Source organism: Notechis scutatus, chromosome 1 (genome assembly GCF_049901735.1).
Source record: "Notechis scutatus isolate UNSWTSFEM ecotype Mainland chromosome 1, rNotScu1.2, whole genome shotgun sequence".
In the NCBI taxonomy this organism is placed as follows: domain Eukaryota; kingdom Metazoa; phylum Chordata; class Lepidosauria; order Squamata; family Elapidae; genus Notechis; species Notechis scutatus.
The window spans coordinates 182968807-182995456 of NC_142009.1; the positions used below are offsets into that span (position 1 = coordinate 182968807).

The window sequence follows — 26650 nt, forward strand, 5'->3', positions numbered from 1 at the left end:
CCTTACTGTGGCAAATTATGTCAGTTCTGAATCATCTCAGCTCATTAAGTGTCATATCATATGATTGCTACTTCCTGACCACTTCTCCTTGGACTTTGGTCTTTGGAAGTAGATAATTTTAACTATCAGAAAATTTGACAAACTTACATTATTTTGGCTGATTTAGAAAGAAACTGTCAAGGCCATTATGCAAGGACATATAATAGTACTGACTATCCTAATCATAGCCATCCGATTTCTGTGTTAGCAAATATTCATATTCTCTAGCTTTCTATTAATGGTCAGCTTTAGCATATTATTTGGAGCATGTTCTCTCTCAAGTCTCAATTAGTAGGCTCTCAGTACTTGAAGTAATTAACTCAGTTTGAACAACACAAATAAAGGAGGACAACCAAGTTAGATTATTGTGCTTAAAGTTGTATGCCTCCTAAATTGCCATTTCAATTTGACTTAATGCAATTTTAAAACAAATGAATGGTAAAATAAAGAAAGATAAGGCAGTGCTTACAGTTGTCAGATATTTTGTTACTGAATCCTTGTTTTCTTATTTTTCCAGGCTTAAGTTTATGCTTCGAAATACTTTCCCTTAAGTACAGTATATTCCTTTCTGCTCACGTTCAGATCTTGATTTTAAAAGATCTCTTACAATTGGAAAAAAAATGCCAACAATGTTCAAAAAAAAAAAAAAAAAAAAACTCAGCCAGAATTGTCCCAGAACCACTATGAATTGTTACAAATAATAAGAATGTAATGTCTTTTATAACTTGGAAAAAAAAGCCATTTGCCAAAGAAGTATCAATAGAACAGTACTAAAAGGAACAAAGTTGTATGCATAATTAATATAATTACATTAAATTATTTCTTATGCAGTAATACTTATATTTTCATGTAAAATGAAGCAAGCCTACCTGTTCCTAACTATACCTATTACAGTGTTATGGCCAGCTGCGTTTCTTGACATGATTAACCCACATAATTCAGTTCAATTTTAATTCCCTTTTAAAGAGAATTGAGGTTATACAGTAAAACTGTTTGAAGGTCAAAGTAAAACCTGTTCGACTGAACAATTCACTAAGAATGTCTAGAAATGACTACTTTATCATGTTTTCATGGTAATATGCAACATTTTAGCTGTTATGGAACACTATGACCAAGAAGCTGGCAAGTCTTGAGAAGATCAGACCACATAACAAAAGAACTGCATTGCCTGTGGTAGTTGCCAGCACATTTAATAAACCCAGGTCTACTAGCTGTTTCTGTTCTGGGATTTTCATATTTGAAACAGATTTAGGACTTAAATTTAAGTTATTTTAAATTACTGACTGTGTTTCAAATGTTATTTTGATATTTTATTGGATATGAGGAGGCGTCCTGACAGCTTTGAGTAGCAGGCTATATTTTAAAAAGCAGACAAATATTTTAACTTAAGTCATATAATGCCAAAGTTGTTCCAACATAAAGACAAGATCATGCTGGAAGAAGCTGTGGGAAGTCAGAGGGTCAGAGCCTGGAGGTATTTCTCTATCATGGGGTTGGCCCTTTGGAATGACCTCCTGTGAAAAGTGTGTTTGTCTCAATTCTAACTATGGAAACTTGTGAAAATGGGGCTTTCCTGGAGGGCTTGGGAGCTTTTGCCTGATGGAATGTATGTCCATGAATTTTTGGCAGCAGGTTTTGCATTTTTAATGTTTCTTGTTATTTATTGTTTTTCATGTTGTGACTCTCTGAAAGTCTGCATAAATATATGTACATCAATACATTTGTCTGCAGTTGGAAATGAATATTCTCTAAGAGTTTTACATTTCTCTATTTCAGTGACTCCAGCCTACAGATAAGTTATTGATATATCTCCTCAAATGTTAGGTAAGATCAATTTTAATCTAATGGAACATTAGGATTAGATTTTTTTTAAAAAAAACTTTGCCATTGTGCTGCAATATTTACAGAGTACAAAAGCCAATAAATAAGTAAGCTTAAAACATTACTTAAATATAAGGGGTGTGAAATTCGTGTGAATTCACAAATGTTGAATCAAGCTTTTGCAGAAGTATGTATCAGCATTTCTACTATCTTCAAAATATAAATTGTATTGCAATACAACCTCATTATATATCTTTATAGGATTTTATGCTAATAATATGACAGCGGTAAGCAATAAAACAAGGCTAATATTTAGTGTTCTAAATTAAGTCAGATCAATTTAGAATATCAAGTCAATGTTATTATTCAAACTAATTAGTTCAAAACAGATTCAAGTTGATTTGAATATTTTCTGTGCATATTCATATGCATTTTAATATTCTGAATCAAATTGAATTAAATTAAATCTTTCAATCCCTGGGTCAATTCAAAGGTACCTATTAGATCATATCCATTTTTTGAATCAACTGGAACATTGAAATTGAATATTAAAACTGTACAAATTGATTCAAGTGTCCAAATTAAATCAGAACTGATTGACATACTTCTGGTGAATAATTCATAGGTGCCCAATTTTTCAGTTTGCTATAATCAAAGTGATTCACTCTGTAAACCTATCCTATTTATAGCTTAAGGATCCTAGATATATCTTAAGGACAAGAACTTCCTAAATAGTCTTTTCTTATTCTATATTATTATAAACTTTTATTCATTAAACATGTCTCAGTCAACTGAACATTTAAAAATGTATCTGATGGTTGATTTGGATTGATGCCAGCATCCTAGGTATTGACCAATAACTTCTGAAAATGTGTGATGTTCCCAGTACTACAGTCTTTTGCAGCTCTGCTGGTACTATAGCAGGAAGTTGCAATTTCTTGATGTATTTTGCAAAATTATTGGACATGGTACCCCGATGACAATGGGTATCACTGTTACATATTTCAACCATAATCATATAGTTTCAATGGCCAGGTCGCGATATTTCGGGATTTTTTCCAGTTCTTTTTCTTCGACTCTGGCATCTCCTGATACAGCGATATTAATAAATTGTACATTTCAGTTTTCGACAACTGTGATAACTGACATGTTGTGATTTTTCTAGTTGTTATTATTATTGTTATTGTTATTATTTGCTTTATTCACTAACCATGAAACTCAGTCAACTGAACATTCAAAAATGCATCACAAATACCATTGACTGGTGCTAATGGTTGATATGGATTGCTGCCAGTGTCCTAGGTATCAACCAAGTACGTTCTTAAGATGTACAATGTTCCGAATAGCACAGTTTTTTGTAGTTCCGCTGATGTTATTACAGGAAGCTGCAATTTCTTGATGTATTTTATAAAATTCTTGGTGCCAAGTGTTTCATCCATAATCATGTAGTTTCAATGGCCGGGTCATGGTATTTTGTGATTTTTTCCCGTTCTTTTTCTTTGACTCTGGCATTTCCTGGTACCGCAATATCAATAAATTGTACATTTCTGTTTTCGACAACTGTAATATTTGGCGCGTTGTGTTCCAAATGAAGATCTATCTGTATTTAAAAGTCCCACCTTCTCATTTTTCGATAACCTTTTCCACTTTATGTTCCCATGACTTTTCGGATACAGGTAAGTCATATTTTTACATAATGACCAATTGATTAATTTAGCAACTTGGTTGTGTCTAGTTTTGTAATCAGTTTGTTCAATTTTGCTGCATTCACATATTAAATATGAAACAGTTTCAACTTTGTCGTTGCAAAGTCAGCAGTTTGGATTGGGAATCGATTTTTGTATCTTTGCTCTTATGGCATTCGTTTGTAGTGCTTGTTCTTGAGCAGCGAGTATTAAACCTTCCATTTCTTTCTTGATGGTTCCCATCTTAAGCCATGCCCATGTCAAGTTGTCATCACATTTTCCTTCAATGTTTTTCAAGTGCTGTCCATACAAAGCTTTGGTTTTCCATCTATTTAATCTATCATCCAGCTGTATTTCATTATTATTATTGAGATGTTTTGAACAAGGACTATTTTTTTGGTTCACACAGAGGTTCAAGGGACATTTTACAGCAGGGATGTCAAACTTGATTTCATTGAGGGCCACATCCGGCTTGTGTTTCATCTCAGGAAGCTGGGGGTGGTGGTTGGGGGGCGTGGCCAGAGTGGACATGGCCAGCTCGACCTCAGACATTGAGGCTCCATTTTTTACCACATTTTTTACCACCTCCTCAGGCCTCCATTTTCACTGGCAGAGGGCTGCAGGACGCCATTGAGGCTGGAAACAGAGCCCGGGTGGGCCTTGCACAGCCCTCTTGAGCTCCATTTTCAGTGGCAGGACTGCAGGCTGGTCCTTCACTGTTTCCAGGGTTGCCCTACAGGCCAGATCTAAACACCCTGTGGGTCAGATTCAGCCCCTGGGACTTGAGTTTGACATCCCTGTTTTAGACGGTTACTAAATATTATTTTATTTTACTGAGCTTGCAATCTTAGTTAAATGTTAGTAGTGTACACCTCTGTAAATCTCTGTGTTCTTCTTACAAATTAGGTTGTATATCGTTAAAAAAATGAAATAGACATGTTAGTATTTCTCTCTTTAAGATTATTTTATTTATAAATTCACTCATTCTGTCTCCGTAGTCATAGAATGTCAGGGTTGGAATGTTCCTCAAAGGTCATCTATTCCAATCACTTGACCAGTGCTTGAATCTTCGACTACAACATCTCCAAGAAAAGATCTTTTGGCTTCTGTTTTAGCACATTTATTGAACAAAAGTCCACCAACTCTCAAGTAGATTAATCCATTCTTGAATAGATGTTACCATTACAAAAAATTTCCTAATGTCTATACAAAAGGTATCTCCTTGTAATTTAACCTCAATTCTACTATGAATTCTACATTGGATCCTTTCAGAAACTTGAAAATGACTATCACACCTCCATTCATTCTTCTCTTCTTCAGGCTAAACATATCCATTGTTTTCCATTGTAAGATTTTCTCTGCAAGACTCTTACCACCTTGTTTGCTGTTCTCTGGAAAACTCAAGTATTTTAATGCCCTTCCAAAATTGCAGTGTTTGGAACAGAGTGCATTCAATTCTGTATTAGGTATGATCTGATCAATAGCAAATAGAGAAGAATGATTATTTTTGATATTAATTTATGTTTATGCTACCCAATAAAGTCCCTCTTTAATCATGCAGTATCTACCTTTGATTTTTCTTTTAACCCAAATATAGGATTTCACATTTGTCCCTATTGAAGTTCATCTTGCTAGTTTCTGCCCATTGAGAACCAGCTTTTCAAGATCCATCTGAATCACAATACTCTTCTAATAAAGCCATATTTTTGTCAATTACAGATTTGATAAACATATTTTCCAATCCCTTGTCCAAATCATTTATCAATATGTTGAACAGCATAGAACCAGAACATAGCCATGAACTTCCTTCCAAGCTCGAGGCAGGCTGTTGTTGTGTACTCATTGGGTACAATTGTTTGGCATCTCTGTATAGATCTAACAATAACATGTCCAGCATATATTTTGCCATTTTCTTTCTGCTAGAAGTTCATATCAAATGCACTGCCAAAATCAAAATGTATTATATCCACCACAATCCTATGATCGATTAAACTGGTCACTGTGTCAAAAAGAAGCAAAACTGCTTGGCTGGAACATTCTAAATGAACCCAAGTTGGCCCTTCCCAAACAATACATTATTTTTCTGAAATTTTACAAAACTATTGTTTAACAATATCTTCAAAGTTTTCCCCAATATTGATATAAAGCTGGTCTGTTATCTTTCTTTTTCCCTTCTGGACCTTCTGGCATTATGCCCTACCTTCATAATGTCTGAAAAATCAAAGAAAGAAGCTCCAAATTAATACTCACAAGCTGCTTCAAAATGCAATTGAACTAGTTCTTGAATGCAATTGAAATAGTCTTGGGGACAAACTTGTTCAAGGTAACCAAATGCTCACTAAACATTTCTTTCTTTCCTTTCACTTCTGTCTCTGATCTGCTTAGTCTATTTGAACACAGTCCCCCTCTGGGGGGAAGATCAAATCAAAGTAAATGTTGGGGAAATCTAGTTTCTCTCTATAACTATCCTATCAAATTCTCCTAGTGGTGGGCTCATTCATTTTTTTTTTCTAGTTTTATTTCTGACTTAGCCCCAAAAGTTATTTTTGTTGTTTTTTAGTTTCGTCTCCAAACCTATGTATTCTTTGTACTTTGCCTTTGTAGTTTTCTTTCTTTTTTTTCTTTTTGTAGTATACATCTTTGAGGTTTATAACAATCTTTCATTTCATATGCATGTCCCTTTAAACTTGTATCTCAGCTCAAAACTTCATATGCATCCACAGTGGTTTCCTAAATTGTTCCCCTTTCTTGGAATGATATGATAGTATGCATCCATTATCTTATTTTGAGAAGTTCCCAGTCCTGTTGTACTTTTTTTTCTTTTTGACATCAGCATTTCTGGCCATTGATCCCACCTTATTATTTCTCTATGCTTGTTGAAGCATAAAAGCATTGGCTCTCCTAAAATCTCATGAGGATGACTAAATGTGCTTTCCTTTTCTCTAACATCTTGTGTCCCAAGGCAGGGTCTTTTTTCCACTGCTTTTACTTCTTCTCTTTCCTGTCGATTAGGATCAAAACTAGAAGAGAGCCATCCCCTATATCTCCTCTTGAATGTTTTGTTTTTAAATGAAACATTCTCTGTAGGAGCACAATACCATTTCAGACAAATGGCTGCTCTATCTCTTCTTAAAAACCTCCAGTAATGGAGCACTCACAACTTCTGAAGGCAAGCTGTTCCACTGTTTAATTGTTCTCAAATTTCCTGTTCTCAGGAAATTTCTCTTTAGTTCTAAGCTGGATCTCTCCTTAGTTTCCAACCATTGCTTCTTGTCCTGCCTTCAGGTGCTTTAGAGAATATATATTTCCCCCTCTTCTTTGTGGTAGCCCCTTAGATATTAGAACACTGCTATCAAAAGAGGCAACTGTCTGTGTGTATTATTCATAAATATGATATAAATTCTTGCCTGCTGGTTACCCCTTAAAACTCTTATTGTTCACATATTCCTAGAGAGAAAAACAGTAAGGCAGCATTGCAATTACTTGTCCATAAATGCACCATAATTACTACTCTCTCTATGCAGATCTTTAAAATATGTATGTTTTCAAAGAATCGTGGCAAAAGAAGCTTATCCCAGGTTCACAATAGTCAAAGCCCTGTAAGTATATATTTAAGAGGAAAGTGCTTGGTATTTCTCTTATCCAAAGGGTTCATGCAATCGCACCCACTGGCTGATTAATTATTCCATTCTTCTCTGATGAAAAAGGAAGTTGTTACACAGCCAGAAATCACCCAGGTAGCATATGGATTAGAAACTGCATCATTACCTTTCCTGCACAGTCAATAACATTAGGATACATCATCCTCAAACTGTTTCTTTCACAGCGGAGAAAAGAGGTGGGATCACTTGGTGTCTTATTTTCCATCTCTATTTTGCTACTGTTGTGCACATAAAAGGGTAAAAACTGTAATAAGCAAAGATCCCTCCCTTTGGAGTTGTCTACATTAATTGCCCACAGTATTGGTTTCTAGTCACTGCAAAAATCTGTGCCTTTTCATCTATAGATAATATACAGTGTTAATATTAAGTTTTCTGTCCTTTTATCTCCTGCTGGTTGTTACCTCCATCTCTTTCTCTCCCTGCCTTTTGCCCCGTTTTTCCAGTTAACTTTTTCTTTTACTAAATAAGCATCAACCAATATTTTTGCTATTCAGAAGTGAGTGCCATGTGTATACTTGCTCTGATTTGGATACAAGGATTGACTGGGAATATACAAACTAAACTGGAAATTACCCATAGTAATTTCCCAACAAATAGGAGGCAACCTCTGTATCCTATCTCCTGCCAATGATCCAATGTAGTAAACCAAGCCTGCCCTGCAAAATTGTATTTCATACTTCTAGTACTAGCTCTGTATTATGCCAGCTGCTCTCCTCACAGTAATAGGCTCTGGAGGTAGATGATCGGTTTAATAACCTAGCCAGCACTGCAGTTTTGAGTGGCTGGGCACTGCTATTGAAGCTAAAACTGCCTTAAAAGAAAATGCTATTTATATCAAAAACAATAAATGGAACTCTGTGACTGCCTCTGGTGCCAGAGGTGAAATGAAGATATTGTTTCAGGTTTGTTCTGAAGATAAAAATGAATAACAGGGTCACTCATAAAAATATTATTATAACTTAAAGAGATCACCTATAAAATGTTATCTTTAAAGGGTACATTAACCAATGATGGATGGACCCATTTAAATTTTATGATGAAATGTAAAAATAAAAACCACCAAGAATTTGTGCTTAGTGGCCTCTATGCACCATTTGTTTAGATCAAAACACCATTATTTAAAGTTTATAAGATTCCCTAGCACCCCAAGGAATGGCGCTAGACTCAGAGACATTTTTGTTCTGCCATTTTCAGCACTTTGCTAAAGGAATAATTCTCATTACATTCAAAAGAATTTACTCCTGATAAACAATATATCATAATCGCAATTAGTTTATCTCAGAAATCTCATCTTTTTAACATCTTTTCCAATGAAAAATACTCAGACTGAAAAAAACTCTTCTGAAATATTTGGCTAACTTTATCAATTTGTTGATAAACATTGTCCTATTAATATTTCATGAATGTATTCCATGAGTCTTAAAATCTTGTCTTAAATTCCAGCACCCAAATTCCAGAATGTAATGCTAATTCCATAATTACCCAAACTCATACAGTCATCATTCTAGAATCTGGTTCTCTTTTTTTCCTGTGTGCACGCACATGGATAAGGGGAAAATAGAAAACATGCAGAATGAAAAGCACATTCTCCAAAACCATAAACCTGTTTGGCTCTACTGTGACGATATGATACAACCCATCCAAATGTATTCCATTCAGCCGGCTGGAATTTATTTATTTTTTCTACACTTGATTGTGCCAGAATGCTTTAATGAGGAGATTACTAGTTTTTATTCTTTTGTTCCCTGCATAGCCAAACAGTTAATTTTGTCGAGCTATAATAATCTTCCCTCCTTTCCTCTTATGTAAATTGTTCCAATTTCCTTCCTCAGCTGTAATTATGAAATTGGTTTTCAGGATGGTCAGGCAGGGGCAGAGTGCAAGTTTTTCAACTGTGGCATTCTACTTTCTTCTGAGAAATGTACCATAATCAGCATTACCATTTTTTAAAGAGCTGCCAAAGGAATAATGCTGCAGAAAAGCCGAGCCATCCACCCTAAGAATTAAGGAACATATATGCCCCCTTCCGGAATTCTTCCAGACTTGAGTGAAGGAAATTTACAAAATATGTAACTTTACAAAGGCATATTTGATCTTGGCCCTTCAGTCCCCAGTTCTGCACATTAAGACACTGAACTTCACCTTTATTTGCTTAAACATAAGAATGTTCTTAATACAATTAAGGACCTAGCATTATTATGGTGTGTGATGCTACAAACTACTCTGTTTGCAATCATTCATGATTCAAAATTATTTAAAATTATGTAAAATACAGTGAATGGTTGAGTAATAAGAGGGTTTAATGAAAATAGAGGCATTAAGCAGGATAGTCTACTGACTTTTCTTATTTTCAGATTTATGCTGCCAAATAAAATCTGGTTGAATGATAATAATCAGAGATTTCAATTAAAAACAAGGAAGAAAACAGATTTATCTGCTGATGCTGTTTTTTTTCCCCTTGCAAAGACAGACAAATCTCTGAAAGCAAATTTGTGTATGTTTTTTATTCTTGTGTAGGCCTTCAGATAAATTTGCAAACATTAGTGTTAAGTTTGGGAAATAATGGAGACCAGACATCTGACCAGTGACTTCAACTCTTTAATAATTGTAAATAGAATAGAACAGAGCAAGGCTATGGGCAACAGCAACCCTTTTATAGGGTTATCTGCTACCTTGTTAACCAATGACATGTGAATAAGTTCAACTTATAACCAATGAGAAGTGTCCAAATAGTGGCCAATCAGGGACTACTTATGGACCAATCCCTAGTTGTTGTATAAGGGCCAATCAGGTATGCAGGTTCCCAAACCCTGATTTGCATTTATGCTAGTAACTTTTATTGATTCACAACACCCCTCCCCCTTGGGTTCCGTTTGAGGGGGGCTGTAACAAAATCCTCAAGATAGACAGGCCGTTTGGTCTGTCTGGCTGATTTCCGTGGTTCCACCTGGTTTGGTCTAAGGTCCGGTTCCGGTGGAACGTTTGGATGATCTTTATTAACTACAGTTTTGCTGCACGGTGATTCCGTGCTGTTTCCACTGGGGTTGTCTCTGCTACTCCGTGTTTCTTCGGGGTTTTGCAGTTCGGTTTCCCCCGTATTAAAGTTCCCTGAAAAATTCAACTCCCTCCCCGCTTCAAGTTCCGGTGTTTCGCTGGGCCGTAGGGTTTCCGTTGGCCTGCTATTTGTCATATCAAAGTCAATTTCCTCGATATTTCCTCCCCCTTGAGTTGGTGAACCCGGGGATTCATGGGTGCTGTGTGGTAATCTCGAGCGGAGTTGGTCTATGTGGCGTTTCCACACCCTCCCATCGTCCGTTAGCAGGCGGTAAGATCTAGGCCCAGTAAGGTGGGTAACGGTTGCGGGTATCCATAACGGGTCGCCGGAAAAGTTTTTGGCAAATATTAAATCGCCTACCTTAAATTCCCGGCATTTGCTGCTGGAGCCAAAGGGCTTTTCCGGTGCGAATGCGGGGTGGAGCCGGTCAAGGTGCGATCGTAGTTTCCGCCCCATAAGAAGTTCAGCGGGCGTTTTGTTGGTCACGCTGTGGGGCGTGATGTGCTGCAACAAGAGAATTCGATTGATTTTCTCGTCGATGTTGCCAAATTCCATTTTGTGGAGGGTCTTTTTTACAAATTGTACCATGCGTTCTGCACGTCCATTCGCCGCAGGGTGCGTGGGCGAGGTTAGCGCATGGCGGATGCCCCGATCAGCAAGATATTGTTCAAAGGGTAATGCAGTAAACTGTGGGCCGTTGTCCGAGACCAACACGTCTGGAAATCCGTGTGTGGCAAATAGTCTGTTTAATTTATTGATGACTGAGTCCGTTGTAGTTGTATTCATTCGATGAATCTCGAGCCAGTTTGAATAGGCGTCGACAGTAATAAGGAAAGTGTGTCCTTTGGTAGGCCCCGCAAAGTCAATATGAATACGGGACCAAGGTCCCCTCGGAGTTTCCCATTCGGTTGGGCTTGCTTTAGGTGGGGCGTTGCTGACGTCCTGGCAACGTTGACAAGTAGCGACCCAGGCCTCGATTCTTTTGTCGATTCCCGGCCACCAAGCGTAGCTGCGTGCGAGTGCTTTCATCCGCACGATACCCGGATGTCCCTCATGCAATACCGCCAAAACAGTTTGTTGCAATTTGCCAGGGATTACGACTCGATCGCCCCACAAGATACAGCCTTTTTGGGAAAACAGTTCGGTTTGGCGGGCTTTGAAAGGCGCCCACTCCGGTGCTATTTGGTCCGTCGGCCACCCCCGTTCAACCCAGCGCAGGATGTGTTGCAGAACTGGGTCACGTTTCGTTTCAAAAGCAATGTCTCTAGCTGTCAAGGGTGGTGCATGTAGAGCTTCGATCTGTAGTGTTGAGATGGTTGGGGCTGGATCTACAAGCGGTGATCTGGAAGCGGTGTTCTGCTTAATGCATCAGCGTGGAGAATTGATTTCCCCGGGCGATGTTGCAAGGCGTAGTTGTAGGCCGCCAAGAATTCAGACCAATGGGTCATTCTGGGGGACAATATATACGGGGTTGGTTTATTACCCGCAATGATCCCCAGTAGCGGTTTATGATCGGTAATTATCGTAAACGCACGGCCATAAACATATTCATGAAATCTTTTAACTGCAGCCACAATAGCTAAAGCTTCCTTGTCCAGCTGACTATAATTTCTTTCAGCTTTAGCTAGGGTACGTGAAAAAAACGTGATGGGGGCTTCCGCTCCATTTGGTAATACGTGGGCCAGAATTGCCCCAACCCCAAAAGGTGATGCGTCACACGTGATAGTGAGCGGAAGAGTCTCGTTGTACTGCATAAGTACAGAATCAGAAGTTAGCAATTTCTTTACTTGTTGGAAAGCACATTGTTCCCGTTGTCCCCAGACCCACGTTGCTTTTTTGTCTAATAGTCTATGCAATGGTTCTGCTACCGTTGCTTTGTGTGGTAAAAAGACATTATAGAAATTGATAAGTCCAAGGAACGCCTGTAAGTCTGCCTTGTTCCTTGGAGTGGGGGCCTTTTTAATCACCCTTAATTTGTCTTTGGTGGGATGGATTCCTTGGCTGTCCAGGAGGTATCCCAAAAATTCTACTTTTTCGGTACATAACTGGCATTTATCTTTTTTAACTCTGAGGCCTGCGTTTTGGAATCTTCGTAAAACCTCTCTGAGTCGTTTTTCTAGGATGTCTTTGTTAGGGGCGGCGATGAGTACATCGTCAAAATATGGTATGACCCCTCTGATCCCTTGTAACAACCTTTCCATTAAACTCTGAAAGATTCCGGGGCAACGCTTACCCGAACTGGAGCCGGTTGCATTTAAATGCGCCCCTATGCGTTACGATAGTTTGCGCTTCTGCCGTGGTAGGGTCTACAGGCAATTGCTGATACGCCTGGGCTAGATCTAGTTTAGCGAAAACTTTCCCACCACCCAGGGAATGGAGCAAGTGTTGCACTACCGGCACTGGATATGCACTTTGCTGTAGTGCGTGGTTTAATGTGGCCCGATAGTCTCCGCAAATCAGTGACCCATCAGGCTTGATAGGCATCATTATAGGGTTTCCCAGCGGGCGTGGTCGGTGGGTTCCAGCACGCCCTGCGCTATTAGCTTATCGAGTTGTTCGTCGATTTTAGGCTTCAAGGCGAATGGCACCCGACGTGGCTTAAGGCGGATGGGTGCTATCTCAGGGTTCAAGTTAAACGAGATCGGGGTCCCCTTGTACTTGCCTAGTCCGTTCGCAAAACGCCTTGGAATTCTTGCACGAGTGCCTCCTCCCAATCGTTGCTCTCGGCTCGTGGACTCCGGCTACAGTAATTCCGGCGGCCTGAACCATTGAAGGCCTAAAGACTAGGCCTGTCATGCGTCCACGACAGTCAGTGGTAGAGCGACGGTACGGTCCTTGAAAGAGATCTGAATCTGCGGGACCCGACGACGGGAATTCGGTTGCCCTGATAGTCTTTGAGTATAACCCTTTGAGGGTTAAGGTCTTGGCGGCGAATCGTTGGAATGAGTTGTTGGAGCGTTTTCCACGACACCATCGAGAGGGAAGATCCCGAGTCTACCTCCATCACGCAAGGTTTGTTTTCGATGGTGACCTTTACTCGGATTTTCCCGGCATCAAGGGATGTAGCGTGGCCAATGGTGATTGTTTGGTGGGTCTCTTCCCGTCTGGGTTCTTCACGCCTGGTGGAAGTGGTGGACGGCTTGTTTCTGTAGGAGTAGTTTCCCCATTGGTAGTTCAGTTTTTCTCGGTGTGTGCTGAAGAATCCTGAAGATTGGCATTCGCCTGTCGGGGTTTGGAGTTTTGTTTGCTTCTGCAAACCTTTGCGATGTGACCTCATCTCCCGCAATTTCGGCAGAGTGCGTTGAGGAATTTGCAGCTGGATTGTGGGTGATTCGCCCCACATCCTGCACACGGTCGGAATGAGGGTTGTGTGAACTGGTCTCGTTCCGTTCAGAGTCGGTTGACCTCTTCCTCATCGCTTTCTGATGGGGATTCTAGGTCTTCATGGTGAGTCGATACCGGGTGTCTCTCTGAGCGAGGCGAGGTATCATTGGCGAGTTTACGTAGCGGTGCGTTGGTGCAGCGCATTCGGGCTGCCGACTTCTTGGTCGCTTCCGCAGCCGAGGCTTCTTTAAGGGCATCGTTGAGGCTGATGTCCCCTTTAGCCATAATTTTGCTCTGGATCGTGCCGTCTTCTAGGCCTAGAACCAGGCGGTCCCGGAGGGCTTCTTCTAAGTCGGCGAATCTGCAGAGGCTTCCAAGGTTGCGGAGGTCCGCGATGTAATTGGCAAGGCTTTCGCCCTTCCGTTGGTCCATCTGGTAATATTCGTGTCTTCTAACTAAGGTTGGCACGGTGGGTGCGTAGTGAGCCCATAGTAAGGGCTCGAGGACGTCCCAGTCCATTTCTTTTACCTCTGCTGGCTTGGCAAGTGATTTTGCCATTTTAAATACGGTAGGCCTGCAGTGAGTTAGAAAGATAGCTCTTTTTTTGCCGGTTGTTGCATCTTTTAAATTGTTGGTCTCCAGAAACATCTGGAATCGGTCCATGTATGCCTCCCAGTCTTCGGTCTCTGGGTTGAATGGAGCGGGTGGTATGGCACCGCTGGCCATGTTGCTGTTGATGGTGCGTGTTCGACCACGTGCTCTGTTGGTTGCTCTGTAACTCAGTCAGCTCTTCGGTCTCCGGATCCCATCCTCGTCGCCAGTGTTAAGTTTGGGAAATAATGGAGACCAGACATCTGACCAGTGACTTCAACTCTTTAATAATTGTAAATAGAATAGAACAGAGCAAGGCTATGGGCAACAGCAACCCTTTTATAGGGTTATCTGCTACCTTGTTAACCAATGACATGTGAATAAGTTCAACTTATAACCAATGAGAAGTGTCCAAATAGTGGCCAATCAGGGACTACTTATGGACCAATCCCTAGTTGTTGTATAAGGGCCAATCAGGTATGCAGGTTCCCAAACCCTGATTTGCATTTATGCTAGTAACTTTTATTGATTCACAACAATTAGAATGCTTGGTTTTCATGTTTCAAGATGTAAAAGAAAAAGAGAGAGATAATTACAGACTTTTATAACTTTGGGCCAGTCTCACTCTCTCAGGCCGACTACCTTACAGTATTGTTGTTGTGAACAATATAGGAGGAGGAAGGTATGTGGGATCTGTTGGAGTTATTTGTAAAAAATAATAATAAAGGCAGGATCACAGAAACATTGTCAACCAAGATAATTTTTTATTTGATTTGAGAAAATCTACCTAAAGTTATCTCTAAGCTTTTAAAATTAAATATTCCCCATTGATTAAAAAATCTATAAAGCCTTAGTAATTTAAATTTGTCATGATTGGGGAGTAGCTATAATTAATACAAATATATACTTCAACTATTGTTAACTGATATTTCAGGATTTAATTGTAAATTTTAGTAAACCTAAGTACATTATTAAAAAAGGGGAAGGGAATTATGGCTCAAGAAGAACACTATTGATATGTAAGCAGGGTAGGGTAGGAGTCCAAACAAGTTGTGTTTAGTTATGTGAGAATTATTTGTAACAATCCAGCCCAGGGCATTCTCAAAAATTAATCTTACAAAATGTGACAATGCTGGCCTCAAAGAGTTAAATAGCTCCTCTGAAAGATTTGGAAGAATGATATATCTGGATGACAATGTATGAATAGCATGTAACTCATCAATTTTCTCATATGTATATCTGCCAGAATTAGGGAAGTTAACCTTAAAATGATTCATGGGTGACATTTGATCCTCAACAGAATACAATATGTTGCTAAAGGAAGAGTAATCTTTGTTGGAGGAAAATGTCTTGGAGAGATTGGTACCTATTTTCATTGACAGTAGCAATATTCAATCATATAAAAGTTTCTGGATAGCATTTTTAAGGTGTGCAATAGAATTATTGAAAAAGAGGCAACCAGGACTCTTAAATTAGCCTTATTGTCAGTTCCTAGTGATTTACATATAGAGTAGTCAGATAAAGAGTTATTAAGTTTTGCCACCCATCAAGTTATAGCCTACTTATGGAAGAATTAAGTAGGATACTTAATCAACGATGTAAAAAGGTTAGAATCTAGCCTTGGCTTCACATTTAACTGGTTGGAGGAAAGTAGAAATATTAATTATAATGACAGGTTTTCTTTAATACAGTCTGTTTTAGTATTTTTTATCATTAGAGGTTGAGAGCATCTAATCTTTTATGATCCACGATGATTTGGGAGCAGATTTGTCTAATGCAGACATTTTTGTTAACTGTAATTATTAGCTTTTATATGGTTCTTAGTATGGTAAAATGTTTTCTGTTTTTATTACGTTTATGAACGTTGTACTATTCTATTGTCTATTCTTCTTCCATTTTTGTCATTTGCATGTGTACAGTATTTACAATGGTGTTAATTATATCTGTTTATAATATACATTGTTTAAAAAAGAACTTTAAACAATGAGGTCTGTTTATTCCAATCCTGGAGCAATATGTATGCTTCCTTGAGCTCCTGAACAAAAGACAGGAAGGACATAAATCCAATCATCAATCAATCATCATTATTATATTTCCAATGGTGTGAACTACAATATTTCAGCAGGCCCAGCCAAGATATTTTAAAAGGGATCTATAAACTTTCCCCTTCACACAGACATGTCCCTGAAAATAATTGAATTGTGTAGCAGTTCTTAATGAAAATTGTGTTAATAAGTATTTGGGCAGAAGGATACTAGATGTGAAACAAAAAAAAATGTGCATACTTTTGGTTGAAGGATACCTACCTTAATAATGAAGTATAAGAAATACAGTATATGGTTCAAATGTCAATGTTAGTGAACTGAATATGAGCCATCTGTGTGGTATAACTGTAAAGAAGGCAAATACACTTCTCGGTTGAATCAACATTCTGTACATTTTATGTCTATATAAATTCTATGTGATGACCCGGGGGGCGTGGCACAAAGGCAACACAGTCAAATAAGCAATAAGAATCCCTTTATTATCTCCAACTTTGCCCCCAATGTCCAGGTTACCTTCGCCTGGAGAGAAAAACTCACCCAAGAACAGCCTTTAACTGTAGAAAATTCAGTCCATAACAAGGTACATACAAACTGTAACTAAAAATCCAAACAAAACCAAGCTGAAGTAATTAGCTTGACAGGGCAGGAGAAGGAATTTCAGACTTGAAAGCACGGCAAAACTTTTATACACTGTGTTCCCAGCTGCAGCTAATGAAGGGAATCAGGGCCCTTTCTTCCCCCATAAGCCATGCAACTCACATTGCTCCCTTCCCCGTTCCTCACTGCGTGCCCTAGGATGAAGGGGTGGGGGTGGGCCTGGGTCTTCCTCTGAATTCCCCCTCTCTTGCTCTACCTGTCCCCTGCTCTGCCCAGCCAGACTTTGCCCTTCCCCAGTTTCTTCCACAGGCAACGAAGCCACATTCCCACTCTCTGTCAGCTGTTCGGCTTCCCCCTCCGAGTCAGATTCCGACACGGGTAGGACATTCTATTTTGTTTGGGTTAGTCCCCATCTTGAATACTGTTTTAGTTCTAGGGACTCTACTCTAAAATTAAGAAATAAAGGAGGTTCTGAGAAGAGCAATGAGGAACAACAGAAATTGAAAACTATGTCCTATAAGACAGGGGTCCCCAACCGCCGGTCCGCGGACCGTACCGGCCGCGAACAAGCCTTACCGGGCCGCTGGTTGCTGGGCGCCGCCATCTTTTTGGTAAAAAGCGCTTCTGGTGAGCTTTTCCGGGTAGAAAGCTCACCGGGCGCTGTTTCGTCATAAAAAGATGGCGGCGCCAGCGCTGGTGAGCTTTTCCGGGTAGAAAGCCATTTCTACCCGAAAAGCTCACCAGAAGCGCTGGCGCGCCATCTTTTTATGAGAACAGCTGCCCGGTGGCGTCACCGGAAGCGCCTTTTCGTCATAAAAGATGGCGGCGCCCAGTTGACGCCGGTACCGGGCGCGGCGCCCAGCTGATGTCGGAACCGGGCCGCGGCGTCGAAAAGGTTGGGGATCCCTGCTATAAGAGATAGTAAAAGACATGTTTAGCCTTGAATAAATATGACTAAGAAATACATATCTGAAAAGAATGTGAAGAAGTAAGTTTTGACCTGTTTCTTCTCATTCCACATTGCCAAGCTTGGCATAATAGATTATTATAGAAAGGTTGTTTCCTATTTTTTTTTTTCAAAAATAATATTTACACTGTGGAACCAATTACTTGGGTAGGTGGTGTGCTCCCCTTCATTGGCTATATTTAATTGGAAGATGCTTCCATTTGGCTTCCCAGGGTAAGAGTAGGTTAGACTGAAATAGCCTAAACAGCTTTCCAACTGTATGACTCTAGGATTCTATATAAGCTAAAATGCCAGGTTTTATTCATTCCCTTCCACGTTAGATGCACCGAAGATTATCAGTGCATTCCCTGCCATTAAACCATATTGTTGTTAGAAGTTAATAAACATTAAGAATGGATCCTGGAAACTTAGATCTGATTTTTAAAGATTGGTTTAGGATTTGCTATTTCACAAACATGTCATATCTCCCTCTTTAGCTTTCTGTGGCTTACTAGAAACTTATATAGAACCGGTGGCTATTTTCTATTGATATTGTTGATCTTTAGTACAACAAATAATTAACTGCTGATTTTCAAATCCAGGGATCATTTTGCTTTACAGTTCTTTCAGAACTGTTTTGTGTTATATATCTTACTGCATTCTACTAAACACTAACATTTGGTACCACTTTACCTGTCTTGCCTGCTAACTTTTAAAGTAATTATCAGAATGTAGTTATTTTCTTGTGTCCCTTAGAATCCCTTGAGGATGGATCCAAAATTTTCTTTAAATATTGCTTAAGGAGAACGTTAATATTTTAGAACGAAGATATAATGGCATACTAACCCATATCATAAACATTTGTATTTTATTTCTTTACCTGGACAACTACAGGATTAAATTGAATTTTAGATCATGGTAGTTTATTTTTAGGATTAACAATATCCCTAGCAAATAGTTTTCTTTGTCAGCAATATTTTAGCAATCATCAAACAAAAATCTATATTCTTGACTAAACAGGAAGTATTTTTCACTTCCTATATTATATTTTAGAGAAAAAACTCAGTTTTAAAGATGTTATTATTTGACTTGTACAATTTTCCTCACAGTGAGTTTTCTCTCCTTATATGTAGATTTTTGTTTACCAATAAAAGAAATAATTCCAATTTTAATGCATGTTATTTGCATTGCAGCTTTTAAATGTATCTGCAAGAGAATTTCTTTTCTTAACGAGAATTAAATAACTATCCAGTGTTCCTTCAGAGACCTACAAGGCTGCAACATATACAACTGCAAGAGCTAAAGTAATATAACAATAGTACAGCTATTAGCTAGGTTAAAAACATGAGCATATAAGTAATGATTTGTCTTTACAATTTCATACATATATTTAGTGTTCAAAAGGCAAATGTCCAGCAAACCAAATTATGTTCATACAGTAACTGGATAAGATAATATTATTATTTTTCTCTCCTGCTGCTCACTATTACCTGCATGCATGTGTTTAAAATTCACTCCATACATATTGACATGTTTGTTAATATTATATTCAGTTATCAAGTAATTCTTATCTTAGCATTATTCTGAGATTGGCAGGTTGTACATCAAAATCTGCTAACTCACAGGCAGCAACTCATTTGAGGATTACTTCTGCCTACTCCTATCATCTTTATATAGGACTCTGTCTATACTTTCAAATACTTCTATAAACTGTTTTTTTCTTTAACTGATCATGATTCAGGTACCAGATAGGAGCTGAGAAATGTTGATGTTCCTCAGTGACCTCAGGGGAACAACTGATCACCTATTTCTTTCCATACCTTTGATCCTGATTAGCTAGATGAAGGTTACTATTTCAGTTCTATCTCTTCAAGAATAAATAAAGACTTCCAAGAGGTTGCCCATATAAAGACAAAGGGAGAAAATTCCCTCTGTGGGAATAACGTTCATCCATCTGTCCTCCCTTACAACTCACTTATTTTAAATAATAATTTGGTTTATGCCACCTATTGTTCTTTGTATCTTTTTGGGAGGGGGAAAGTGCTTTCTTCATTGTTTAACATCTGTTCCTTATGAGTGATATATTTTATGCTTCACATCTGTTCCTATGCAAAAGAGGACACTTCATCTGGAATGCTTTGAATAGAAGCCAAACATTGTCAATATACTTATTAGGTCAACAGTGTTGTCAATGTACTTGTTAAAGTTTACTTGTTAAAGCTTACCTGTTAAAGCTTATGGATTTTGCCATCCTTTGATTGCTAACCACATTAAAAATATGGTACTGTGAATACATTCTTAGTCACATAGATAGAAACAGATAGCACACGTAGAAACAGAAAATATTTGCAAACTTAAATAAATATTGGCTCCTTATTTATCCTCCTCCCTCCTTCATTTCATATTTTCCTTAGTAGGTTTGGAAATCCTTGCCGTCCAACTTTTTTGTTTCATCTAAGCCATTTGGGGATGAGAAAAATACCCTGGGAAGTAATGATCTGGTCAACCTTTATAATATAATTCAAGACTATAAATACTGGGGGGCATACAACCATAGAATGTAAAGCCTCAAATGGACCATAGCCTAAATACTTGCTTTATAGACAATTTGATTTGTAATAGCTTTAATATTATTCTTGCTGGATTGTAAAAGAGCTCAAGGATAACTGTTGAAGTAATTCCCCATTAGAAGAATGAGTGCACACAGGGAGATGTAGTGAAAGTAGTGAGGAATAACACACAACCAGCACACAGATACACTGCATAGTAATATGTAGGTTTTTACTTCCAGTAAACAGTTAAGCAAAGTCCAACAAGTAGCCCAAGTCATACAGGTTAAAGCAGTCAGTTTTCAGTCCAGGGAGAATCCAAATATCAAAGTCCAGTATCATAAACAGTTCAGTAACAGACTTACAGCAATCCAAGAAGAACGACGATCAGCAACAGTAAATAGGGAAAAATCCAGGAACCAAAAAACAGCGAACAGAAGATCGACCAACTAACAACTATCAACAACAGGACTAAACAACCCAGGTTTCTGGCTCCATCTTATGGCCATTTGAGGAACCACACCCAATTACAATTTTAGCATTCCCTTAAAGAGACAGTATTAAATGTCTATCCTGGTTTATATATTTCCAACCCAACTGTTAGGTGACTATCAGTTCCTAACAATAACTATATCACAGTTTCTGTTTCAACCCTTTGTATTTATTCAAAACTGTCTGAAAAATATTATTAAACTATTAACTATACCTAACAAGAAATGCCTTTTATTTTATTTGGATTTGCTAAGGAAGGGATGGAAATTGACCCACCAATCCTCCAAGGTTTTGATGTGGCATGAAGCATATAAAAGCTGAGGAGATGTATATGAAGAATATAAAGGCTGGGAAGATGTAGGATCTTGGTGAGGGAAAGGAAGGGAAGGGAAGGGAAGGGAAGGGAAGGGAAGGAAATGAAAAGCTTTTAATGTGCTTAATTTCATATTTTTAATATGGCATTTATACTGTTTATCTTTTGATTGGGAGCTACCCCCAGTTGGTTGTAAAATGGTGAGTATATGTTTTAAATATTATAAATAAATAAATGACTGAGTGAGTCAATATAGCACAGTTGTTAAGGTTTTGGAGTAGAATCAAGAAGTCCTAGTTCAACTCCATCCTGAGACAAGAAAGGTAATGCAGGAACAGTTAAAATCTGTCAGCCCAACCTCCTTATTTCATGAGGAAAGCCACAAAAGAAAGGAGAAAGGAAGGCATGCAATTTACTTGTGTAGAGTCTTTGGAGAAATGGTATACCGCCTATCTAAAAATAAAAGAAATGCTAAATGTGATTACATTCTGTTGATTTCATTATTAAGCTGTGCTCCTTCAGGAAATGTACAGTACATGGGTAACATTTTCTGTTTTCTTTTATGGCAGTTGGAAAGACATGAGAGACATCCCTTTCTTGAAGTCCAGGGATTGCTTTAGTTCTTATGATAATATATTCATCAAATATACCAAATAGTCGGTTAGAAAACACATACCATAAATAAACATGGATTAATTGATGGATTAATTAATTAATTCTAGAAAAAGCTAGAAGTATTGTATGTGTTCTTACATTTACACTAATCAATACCTTTAGCAATTTATCGAGATAGATAGATAGATAGATAGATAGATAGATAGATACCATATATAGATATAGATATAGATATAGATATAGATATAGATATAGATATAGATATAGATATAGATATAGATATAGATATAGATATAGATATAGATATAGATATAGATATCTTATACCAGATAGTTGATTGAAAACACACAATAAATAAACTTGAATAGAATTAAATATCTGAGACAAACAGTAGAACAAGGGGGCTAATTTAGTTAATATAAGAATGCAGAATATTGGTTCCATTAATTAATTTGTGGTTATATTTATATTTTAATCTTACAGAGGGAATATGAAACAATAATACAAATAGTACACCAGAAGCTGCGTGACACAGTGTGTCAAGCCAAACATTGAAGTGATTTATGTCTTAGATGGGAGCTACTCTGACACTAAACATGAATGAGTCAGAACACCAGTTTAACATGATGCTAGCAATGCATAGCCTTGGCACTTCATTTGAATTTAGTGTTAAATCTCCCAATGATGTGTAGCAGGATTTTGTTTTGAATTTAATATGACATCCAATGCTCAGATATCTATTGGCTCACAGACAGAACCAATGAAATAAAGCTTTTAATACAATACAAGAAGAGATATTTTCCCCGCAATTACCTGATCTTCAAACTATTATATTTTGCTAGGAAAATGGGAAGTAACTATCTGACCTTGGGAACCAGACTCAGAATTTCACCAAGTAGAATGTTGTGAGGCTTTTTTTCTTTTCATATTTACCCAAGGAAAAAAATAAATCATATTGCAGAATTTTCTCTCCTAACTTTTTCCTTTGTGAGCTACTATTTTCCACCATAACTGAGAGCACTGTGGAAAATGCATAATGATGACTAACCTACTAATATAGTTGCAACTGTTGTAACTTGCAGATAGAAAATGTGGAAAGAGAAGAGAGACACGAAGAAGGAAAAGAAGCTGCAAATAATGAACAATTCAAGAATTTAAGCATTCCCTTGAGGATTTTTTTTAAAAAAGAAAAGGTCCATCAAAGATAGTGAAAAAGTTTTCTTTGAGAAAATATCTATCCACAGTGCTGCAAGGCAATACCATATTTCAGTAACTTGTTAGGCTTCCTTTCCTCTATTATATGAATAGACACCAATAAAACAAACTAAAAATAAATTTGGGGGTGGTTCTGAGTTTACAAAAACAGTTGCTTTCTGCAACTCAAAACTGAATAAATCTAGCATTTTACATCAACTTGAAACCTAAAAATAGGATTACTTGACCATAAAAATAACTCTGAAAAGGCACATGATTTGGGAATGAATTCTTCCCCCCATTCCTTTCTTTTTTTCCCCAAAAGTTTTTTTTATTTTTTTAAATTTTATGCATCTTTCCACATGAGCAACCTGTTTCCAGGTTATAACACTTGTACATAGTCATACTTTCATTTCCATTAATCTTATATAATATTAACTCATATTATTATCCATTTCACTTATTTTTAAATAAATTTACATTTCATATTTCAATTCATTAATTCAATATCAATAGCATTTCATCAATTCATAAGTTTTCAAATCTTTCTCCCCTATTATTTCCATTTTCAGCTTACCACCTATTTTATTTTACTTTACATGTCATTGTTATTCTTAGTTTTCTCTAAGCTGATATATAATGAACAATCTAAAAAGAGTGAAAATATAAATAAAATCAATATATTTAGGATCCACATGGTATTTTCCATTCCCCTACTTTAATCATAATAGAATATTCTCATTGTACAATTCTAATGTCCATGAATTAATCAACTATATATATAGTTCCTTTCATTTGCATTCAACATCCTAATCAACATTTGTTACTTCAAATAATTTTCTGAACAATCAGCTTGTCTGTTCTCATCCCCTTCCATGTTATAAATCCCTGAGGATTGTCAGTTTTCATTGACTATGATTTTATTATTCTGAATTCAGTGTTGCAAGCATATGTATAGATATTGCTGCCATTAACACATTTAACTCTCTGGATGATGTGATCAAATTAAAATTCTGTTATGGATGCTGAATATATAATGGGTCATCCAGATCAAGGGAATTTTGAAAAATTGAGAGATACCATAGCCCAGCATAGAGAAGGGCGTCAAACTTGCATCATCATGGCAGTGTCATGTGACGTATCAGGACTTTCCCCCCCCCCCCTGCACTAAACTGGGCATCGGTGTGACCAGCGTGTGATGCATCTGGCCCGTGGGCTATGAGTTTGACAGCCCTGGCACAAAGGGACCCATATTGAATCCCAGCATAATACAACAGCTGATTCATCCCTGAATAGAGAAATTTTGGTAAAACAAAGAAAATTATTTGACAAATATCAGTTGTTGCTTTAGTTAGTCTGCTGGGGACATGGATTTTGCCCATGAGCAAAGCAGGGAAGTTACATTCTGAAAAGAATTGCTGCCATGGACCAAAGTCAGAACTAAGATTTTAACAACATCTGCTCTCAATTTGATCTGAGTTGCTTAATATTTAAGGAAGCAAATCTGTAGCCTTCTAGAGGTTTCTGAAAACAGTGAAGATACTTGTTTTAAAATTGACTTTTATCTGGGAAATTTGATTTTATCTTGTCTCACTGTGCAAGTGTACAAACACCATCATCACGTTCTGTCAAGATCTTGAGGAAAGATCGATCTACTTTTATCTTTGTTCTTGGTGGAAAAAAAATAGAGTCTTCTGAGAAACAAATGATAAACAAGCAGACAAATCCATCAATAATGTATAGGACATCTGAATTGAGATAGTCCTTTGTATGACTAGAAATTAGGCTGGAATTGACGCAAACACAAAGATTTAAAAATGATCTCTCTAAATTGGATGAATTGAAATGGTAACTGCAATTGATGCAAGCAATGTGCATAATGGCAGATTTTTTTAAAAAATTATCTAGAAAGAGATAATTGAAATACTACCTACCACAACTCTGTGAAAATCAAATCCAGTTGGAAAAAGAAGGAGAGGAAAAGGAGGAAGAAGAATTATATGCCAAAGATCTTTAGATGGGGAACTAAAAATAATGTTTCGGTAGAGTGATTATGGAAAGCCATTGACATGATCTCAGAGAAGACAACCAGAAAATGTTAGGACAATCACTGCTGGAAGAGAAATTATTAGAAGGTGAATGGCTCTCCTTTGACTCCTTAAGAGGGACAACATAGCAAACTTTCAATATTCAGTTAGTAGAGTCACACAATAAAGTAGAATTCTGGTCATCCTATGGAGTCAGTTTCCTGGTGTGTCTATCTTGTAGGGCTGATAGCAATGCTCTTTTGAGACTATGTTGATGCTTTGTTCCTGAAATGAAAACATAATTCTGTAGTTTTTTTAAAAAAAAATGCAAGAAATCGATTCCAAAGTGAATAGATGGGCATGCAGCTCCCCTACCAGGAGAATGTGTATGCCTCAATGTCTGTGTTTTATAAACAGCTATAAAATCTGATAGACTTTTTTGTAGAAAATTATGCTGTGAAAACAGGTATAAATTTGAAATTTCCTGTTAAGTGGAAACCAGCCACATCCATTATATTGTTTTATTAGGACATAAAGAATTGAAAAAGAATGGAGAGTAGCTTATACTGTAACAAGGATGAGCAAATTAGTTTACTCTCTAGTTTTGCTTTATTATTGCATTCCTATTTCCACATTACTCTGCATTTGAAGAAGAAGAAAAAAGGTTCCACTGAAATATGCAGATTGCTGGTGATCCACCTCCACGAGGTACTTCACCTTGTGAAATCATGCTGTACTCCTTTCATGCAGTAAAGTGTCTCACCAAGGTACATCTGACCTTCTTTGACAAGCTGCTCTAAGGATGCTTTGCTTGAATAACCATCTAGGTGTTTATTTTCCCAAAGATCTGCATACATCTTTTCTGATCAATGAATGCATGCTGAAATATTTGTGAAATGAGCAACAAATAATTAAGTTCCTATCTGCACATTAATCTCCATGCTATATATCAGGACTGGGTAAACTAGGACTTGCAAAAATAAAATACTCAAGATCATAGTTCATGATTTACGGCTCCCCTTCTGCAGCCTATACCTAAACATATTTTTAAAATAATAATTGAAAGCAGTGGTACTGCCAAGTTGTTATCAATGATCTTTCTGCAGGAATAAACAAAAAATGTAATCACTAAGGTTTTAATATTTCTGCATACACTTCGGAGGAACAATCTATTTCCATTTTTTCCCCCACTGGTAAAATGAGGCTTTTTCTTATTTTCCTCTCTCTTTCTTAAAATAACAAAAACAAATTGGAAGATGCTAGGAAATTCAAGAAAAAGGAAATGGAATGACAGATTTGATTTGCATTCTAGTCACATGAACTTGTAAAACAACACATTTCTGGCACCGTTCTAGCCAGCAAGTTAACTACAAATAAATGATAGAAGAACACAGATGTCCAGAAGAGGTAGGAATTAAAGGGCAGTCGTGGTGGCTGAATGATGTTAGTATTATGTCAGGACTCATGTTCGAAAGGCCAGAGTTTGCACACTGTTCTATATTTTGCCATGTTTTATACAGTGGAACCTCTGGTCATGAACACTTCTGACCATGACTAAATTGGATTCCGACCAAAAAATCCACAACATTTTCGAATCAGGTCACAATTCAAAAATTGAGTAGCAATCAAACACGGCCGCGGCCGATTCCATTTCCATGTCAATTTCCCCTTCCACGCTTTTTTTTTTTTTTTGGC

General features: G+C 37.6%; 1 protein-coding gene across 1 annotated transcript in view; it reads right to left on the reverse strand.

Moving 5' to 3' along the window:
- Nucleotides 1–26650, reverse strand: part of ZNF804A (zinc finger protein 804A) — a 252906-nt gene that overhangs the window by 117273 nt on the left and 108983 nt on the right. The gene's annotated exons all lie outside the window — the stretch shown is intronic.